Source organism: Microcebus murinus, chromosome 27 (assembly GCF_040939455.1).
Source record: "Microcebus murinus isolate Inina chromosome 27, M.murinus_Inina_mat1.0, whole genome shotgun sequence".
In the NCBI taxonomy this organism is placed as follows: domain Eukaryota; kingdom Metazoa; phylum Chordata; class Mammalia; order Primates; family Cheirogaleidae; genus Microcebus; species Microcebus murinus.
The window spans coordinates 7,787,178-7,794,555 of NC_134130.1; the positions used below are offsets into that span (position 1 = coordinate 7,787,178).

Below are 7,378 nucleotides of genomic sequence, written 5' to 3' on the forward strand. Positions count from 1 at the left end.
GCAGGCTCCTCAGAGGAGGGGGGTCATTGGAGCTGGGGCTTTGATGGATGGGTAGGAGTTTGCCAGTCCAAAAGTGAATGGTGTTCCTGGTAGAACAAAAGGTACAAAGACCTGGAGGGCTGACTGTCAGCAGTTGAAAGCTTGTAGAGATCAGAGCAGTTGGGTAAGGGGGTGGTGTGTGAGAAGGGGCTTCGAACTCGGGGCTGAGGGCCACTGGAAATCGGGAAGGTGGGGAAGCGGTGAAACAGCAGAGAAGTGAGGTCAGGAGATGCCCCAGGGGCAGGGCTGAGGCTGCCAAGCACACTGAGATGGGCGCACAGTTGGCACTCCATAGGCGGTCTGCCATTGGAGCTGGGACTTTGATGAATGGGTAGGAGTTCACCAGTCCAAAACTCCTTATAGATAAATCAATACATTTTTTTTTTAAGACAGTGTCTCACTGTTGCCCAGGCTAGAGTGCCGTGGTGTCAGCCTAGCTCACAGCAACCTCAAGCTCCTGGGCTCAAGCAATCCTCCTGCCTCAGTCTCCCGAGTAGCTGGGACTACAGGCATGCACCACCATGCCCGGCTAATTTTTTTTCTATATATTTTAGTTGGCCAATTAATTTTCTTCCTATTTTTAGTAGAGACGGGGTCTCGCTCTTGCTCGGGCTGTTTTTGAACTCCTGACCTTGAGCAATCCTCGTGCCTTGGCCTCCCAGAGAGCTAGGATTACAGATGTGAGCCACCACACTAAATCAAGAAATTAATAAGTGAATAGCCAAATAAGTGGATTCGCTTATCCAGTAATTCACTCACTTATTTGTGTATGCATGCACATGTTTATTCATCCAAAGCTCCCTGCCATGACTTCTGGGACAGTCTGGTGCTAGGAGATGCCGGCTCCTGCCCACTCCTGGAAAGACAGAGCCAAGCACAGACCCCCCCACGCCCCGCGTGAACAGGTGCAGGACAGAAGGAAGGGCTTGGGGCTAGAGGATCTAGGGGGTCAAAGAGAGCTGCACGCAAGAGCAGATGGGGGAGAAGAGGTTTTGAAGTGTGAGTAGGAGTTTGACACATTGGACAAATGGCTGGCTGGGCTCTGTGAGGGCTCGGAGATGACTCACCCCTGTCCTTTCCCTGGGGCACATTCCTCCCTGATGCCCTATTCCCCGGATGTCTGTTTCTTCCCTGCCTGACATTCTCCCCTTCCGTCCATCTGTCCATCTGAAGGCACCATTCTTCAGGGTTCAAGTCCTCCCTGTGGTTTTGGGTAAACCCTTTCCCCTCTGGGAGAGGGTTTACCCTACTCATCGTCTCTGGAATGGGGACCAGTGAACAGTGACAACGAGACAGTCCGGCCCTGAGCGTGGGGACAGCGTGGGTTACGGGTGTCCCGGCAGAGAGCCGTGGGGGGTCAGTGGGGTGTGCGTGGTTTGGGTGGATCTTCTGCAGGCGCACAAGCACCGGGGTGCCGGAGGCCAGTGGCGGCGGGAATGTGGCTGGTGCAGTCCCCTGGGCGCCCCTCCAGTCTATGGAATTGGTGGATGCGGGCACCATGTCCCTGGGTCGCCAGCACCCCTCAGGGGACACCATCCGGAGCTGGGGGCTCTGGGACAAGGAGGCTGCATATGAAGCTGTGTCCTGGGCACTGGGTCCCCCACAGTGTCTTAGGGGAGGGGGGGAGCTGGCTAGGGGCCACTGGGCACGCAGCGTGGCCGGTGCCACCAGGCAAGCAACTACGCCATTGTCTTTCATTCCCATTAATTTCGATTAAAAATTTAAAACTGGCCAGGCACGGTGGCTCAGGCCTGTAATCCTAGCACTCTGGGAGGCCGAGGCGGGCGGATTGCTCGAGGTCAGGAGTTCGAAACCAGCCTGAGCAAGAGTGAGACCCCCATCTCTACTATAAATAGAAAGAAATTAGTTGGCCAACTAGTATATATAGAAAAAATTAGCTGGGCATGGTGGCGCATGCCTGTAGTCCCAGCTACTCGGGAGGCTGAGGCAGGAGGATCCCTTGAGCCCAGGAGTTTGAGGTTGCTGTGAGCTAGGCTGACGCCACGGCACTCACTCTAGCCTGGGCAACAAAGCGAGACTCTGTCTCAAAAATAAATAAATAAAATAAATAAAATTTTAAAAATTTAAAACTGACACTGGATTCAGTTTTTGGAAAACTTTCATGTATATTTAAAGCAGTTTGGTTACGTGTGGGTGTTCCTTTTTAGTGGAACCTTTGTGAAGTCTCAACGCGGTACAGGTGAATGTTTTGGAGGTGACTTTAGCACCCAGGTTAACCTCTGGGAGTGGGAGACACACCCCGGATTCCAGAGACTCGGTACCCCAAATCTGTAAAATATCTCGTTAATAATTTTCCATATTGATTACGTGTTGAAATGGTAGTTGCTTCACTATATTGCGCTCCATAAAATGCAGCATTAAAGTGAATTTCATTTTGTTTGCTTTTAGTTCTTTTAATGTGGCTGCCAGGAAAACTTTTAAAAGTATATAAGAGGCTTGCTTTATGTTCCTGTCGGGTAGCTGTGTTCTTTTCTTTCTTCTTTCCTTCTAGTTCATGTCTATTTTTCTAGAACCCATTCACCCACAGGCCGTCCACAGCTGTGTTCTTGACCTGTGGCCAAATCCAGCCACTGCCTATTTTTGTAAAGGCCCAGGAGCTAAGAATGGGTTTCACATTTTTTCAAGTGGTTAAAATGAAAAAAAGAAAGAAGAGGAAAAATATTCCATGACATGTGGAAATTATATAACGCTCCACCGGCAGTCAGAAAGGCAGAGGTTTATTCGCAATGCCCGGTCACCCACGCGTCATTTATGACGTTTTTTCCCTACAGCGCCACAGTCGAGTCCTCGTCAACAAAGCTGAAAATCTAGACCGTTTGGCTTGTTTTTTTTTTGTTTTGTTTTTTTTGAGACAGAGTCTCACTCTGTTGCCCAGGCTAGAGTGCCATCGTGTCAGCCTAGCTCATAGCAACCTCGAACTCCTGGGCTCAAGCGATCCTCCTGCCTCAGCCTCCCGAGTAGCTGGGACTACAGGCATGTACCACCATGCCCGGCTAATTTTTTCTATATATATTATTGGCCAATTAATTTCTTTCTACTTATAGTAGAGACGGGGTCTCGCTCTTGCTCAGGTTAGTTTCGAACTCCTGAGCTCAAAGGATCCGCCCGCCTCAGCCTCCCAGAGAGCTAGGATTACAGGCGTGAGCCACCGCGCCCGGCTTGGTTTGGCTTTTTAAGGAAAAAGTTTACCGACCCCTGGTCTCGACGCTCAGCATCCCAGAGCCCAGGAGATTGAGACTCAGACATCCCAGAATGGAAAATCCTGGGGAACCTTAGAATAATTTAATTCTAGAAACCCAAGAACCTTGAATTTATGGGCTTACATAATTCTGTATAATTCTATGACCTCAACACTCCCAACACCCCGCCTTAGAGCTCCTCGGGTTCGAATCTCAGCTCCCCATGTGGCTGTGTGACCTTATGCAATTCCTCCACCTCTCTGTGCCTAAGTCCTCATCTGTAACGTGGGGCTGATAAGCTCCCCCCCCAGGGCTCATGTCCACATGAATAGATTAGTATTTGTGAAGGGCTCGGAGGGCGCCAGCATAGAGATAAGGGTTCCTTGAGTCAGTAGATGTCAAAATCTTTGGAATTTTGGCATCAGGTGCGGACTCCTTGGCCTTCTCTCCAAAGGGAGGTCTGGGCCTCTGCAGCCGCCCTTCCCCAGACAGTCACCGGTTTGTCCAGGGCGGACCCCTGCGGAGACGTGGGCGGCTGTGGCGGGAGGCAGGCTTTGAGGGGCGAGTGCAGCTGCTGTGGGTGTCGTGCACTGGGCAGGTGCAGGGCCTTGGGCACTGGGCTGGGAGGCCCAGCGGGGAGTCTTGCCGGCGGGGCACAGGGAGTTGCAGGTGTGGCGAGGGCCCTGGGGCAGGTGACCCCTTCACTGCAACCGCCTCCTGTGCAATCCCATCCGGGTTCTGAGTGGGTCCCCAGGGGGTCAGGGCAGCACCCAGGCTGGGCCCCCTGCTGGGGCTTTGGGCACCCCCTTGCAGGCTTCAGGTGCTCTCTTTGTGCCCCACCGTTGTGCTCATCTCAACCCGCTCGCTCCTGACACGTCCCCTGCAGGACACCCGTGGGGGGAACACGCACAACGCGTGGACGACAACGACAAAACAGGAATAGCAATAAGAAATGTAAAATGGCCAGATGCAGTGGCTCACACTGTAATCCCAGCGCTTTGGGAGGCCGAGGCTGGAGCAAAGCTCAGACCACCTTGAGCAAGAGGGAGACCTTGTCTCTAATAAAAATACAAAAAAAAAATAGCTGGGCACAGTAGTGCATGCCTGCAGTCCCAGATACTCAGGAGGCTGAGGCGGGAGGATCGCTTGAGCCCAGGAGTTGGAGGCTGCAGTGAGCTGTGATGACGCCACTGCACTCCAGCCTGGGGGACAGAGTGAGACCCTGTCTCAAAAAATTAAAATAAAATAAAATCTCCACTCGAGGCAGCCTCGAACTCCAGAGTTGGTGCCGGAACCTCCTGTGTCCCCAATCTGCAAAGGGCTCTCCGTTAATGTCTCAACAAAGATGTCCCCCAGGGGCTGGGTGACCTACGCTCGCCCCGGCCCTGGCGTTATCTCAGCCCATGTTGTCCCTAGCCCCCTCTGCTCTGGACACACAGGCCTTCTCCTTGCTGTGCCTCAAACTGCCAGACCCAGCCGGCGACAGGACCTTTCTCCTGCTGTCCCCTGCTGGAACACCTTCCCGCCTGGCTCGGCCACTGTCCTCCTTCCCATATCTGCTGGAGGGTCACCTTCTTTGGGAGCCTCCCGGAGCCCCTGGGTAATTCTCCATCTTCCCGACGTAGGCTCCTCGCCCCTGACAAGTAAGACAACACCACGGCGTCCTTCCGTGTCCAGCCCACCCGCCAGTGTCCCGACTGTGTCCAGCACCTCAGGCATGGTGTGCCACCATTCTCCCTCCATCGCTCTTCCCTTTTGGTTTAGACTTGGAACTGTCCCCGCCAGTCCCAGGAGGAGCACTTTCTGAGCAGGGCAGGTGGTTGTCCTGCAGCTGGCCACACATTCTGGGGCGTGGTTTAACTTGCTCCTGTGGGTCCCATGTCTCCGCTCCGTGGCAGGAAGCTGCAGGCCTGAGCTGCCCAAAACAGCAGCCGCTGGCCACGTGTGGCTGTTTCAACATAAATTAATTTCAAAAAGAGTTAAGTTTAAAATTCTGTTCCTCAGTGGCACTGGCCAAATTTCGTGTCCCCAGGGTCCTCCTCTGGCTAACAGCGGAACTTGCTGGACAGAGACTTGGTGGCCTTTCCAGGAAGAGCCAGGGCCCCCTCTGCCTGGGGCCGGAAGGCCCCAAATCCCCCCTACTGTAAGGCCGGGTTTGCCCCCTGCTCAGGGGGACATCGCGTGGCCTCTAATTTTTTTCTGTGTCTTCAATAGCTGACCTGCAGGGTGGGTTCGAGGTCCGGTGGTGGGTGATTTCCATAATAATTTCAAGTGTGTGCATTTATTAAGTGCCTGCTGTAAGCCAGGCTCTGTGAAGGGCGGGCAGTCTCTGTGCAGCAGGAAGAGAGTGACTCAGGTGGATTATGAAACCTGGCAGTCGGGTCTGGGAGGCCCTCCCAACTTGCAGGTCACAGCTGAAATGTCGCCTCTCTGACTCCCCAGTCCAATTCAGAAGAGACCCCCCCCACCATGTGGCCTCTTTGTGGGAGGCACAGTCTGCCGACCCTCAACACCTGCAGCCGAGGACATCCCCTCGGCTGGCGGCCTGTCTCTCTGTAAGGGCGAGGACCTGCCTGCAGTGACCCCCACTGTGTCCCCAACGCCCACACAGAGCCCCCAACGCTGTGGGTGTCCACTGGGGGCCTGAGTGTGCAGTTGTCCACCCTGGGGGCAGCTGCTCCAGCGTCCCTCCCCCACGCAGAGCCCGTCTCTTCCTCTGTCTGACCCTCAGGGCTTCCCACTGTCGCCAGTCCCTGCCTTGCTTTGGAGCGCGGGGCAGAAGAAACTGGCATACAGCAGGGGCTCAGTGAACAAGGTGTTTCAAGAATCTCTATGGGGGGGCCGGGCTCGGTGGCTCATGCCTGTAATCCTGGCACTCTGGGAGGCCCAGGCGGGAGGATCGTTTGAGCTCAAGAGTTCGAGACCAGCCTGAAAAAGAGCGGGACACCGTCTCTACTAATATATATATATGTATGTATATATATACATATATATATATATATAAATTAGCCGGGCATGGTAGCGCATGCCTGTAGTCCCAGCTACTCGGGAGGCTGAGGCAGGAGGATGGCTTCAGCCTAGGAGTTTGAGGTTGCTGTGAGCTAGGCTGACACCACAGCACTGTAGCCCGGGCAACAGAATGAGACTGTGTCTCAAAAAAAAAAAAGAATTCCTAAGGGGGAGGCAACCTGAAATGCACAGGTGCCCACCCAGGCGGGGACACTGCCAAGAGGTCTGGGGCGGCCGCAGGGCGGGGTGGGGTCGGCCCTAGGGACGCCTCCCCCAGGGTTAGGGTTAGGGCACTACTCCGGGGCCAGGTGCACCCCGTTTGTGGCCGGGCATTGTCTTGCGGAGTCCTGTCCACCTCGCCGCCCAAGGACTGGCCAAGGACTCGCAGGTGGATGTGGCAGACGCACGCTGGGTCCGCCCCAGGAGAAGGGTCCTGGGGGGCTTCACGGGCGTAGTTACGGGAGAAAAATGAAGAAAACAGCTGGAAAATCCATAGTTCTCCAAAACCGTACATTCCTCTGTGTATTCGGCAACCGCTCGATAAACGCCCCTGCCGCGCACGGTGGCGCCGAGGTTACAGCAACAGGAAGCGGGTGTGCCAGAAGCATGTCAAATCGCAAACCTTCTCGCTGTACCGGGAAGCTGGTGCGGGCAATGCGAGAGTATGACGTCAAAGACGCTGTGACGTCATGGCGGCGAAAGGCGGGCACATGGGTATCAAAAATATGGAACGCTTCACGAATTTGCGTGTCATCCTTGCGCAGGGGCCATGCTAATCTTCTCTGTATCGTTCCAATTTTAGTATATGTGCTGCCGAAGCGAGCACAAACCCAGGTGTTCCCAGAAGAATATTTAAAGCTCTCTATTACAATTACTTTATGGTTAGACCAATTTGTCATTTCTTTATATTTTGAGTAAATGTGTAGACCCTCGATGGAACAGATGATCTCTTATGATCATGTTTACTTTGGGTGTCGTTGGTCATGTAAAATCTTAGATGCTGACTTAATTTTACTGTACAAACACGGCCTCGTAGCCGCGGAGGCTTGTGGGGCGGTAATATGCAAAAGAGCCTAGACGCAGCCCCGCCCCGACCCCGGCGTGCGCCTAGGCGAAGCCTCCGCGGGCGG

At 54.0% G+C, this 7,378-nt stretch overlaps 1 non-coding gene across 1 annotated transcript; it reads right to left on the bottom strand.

Moving 5' to 3' along the window:
• Positions 1–6,967: 6,967 nt before the first annotated feature.
• Positions 6,968–7,074, bottom strand: LOC142864950 (U6 spliceosomal RNA). The gene has a single exon (XR_012915244.1). It is a non-coding gene; the product is annotated as a U6 spliceosomal RNA (small nuclear RNA).
• Between the last annotated feature and the right edge of the window lie 304 nt (positions 7,075–7,378).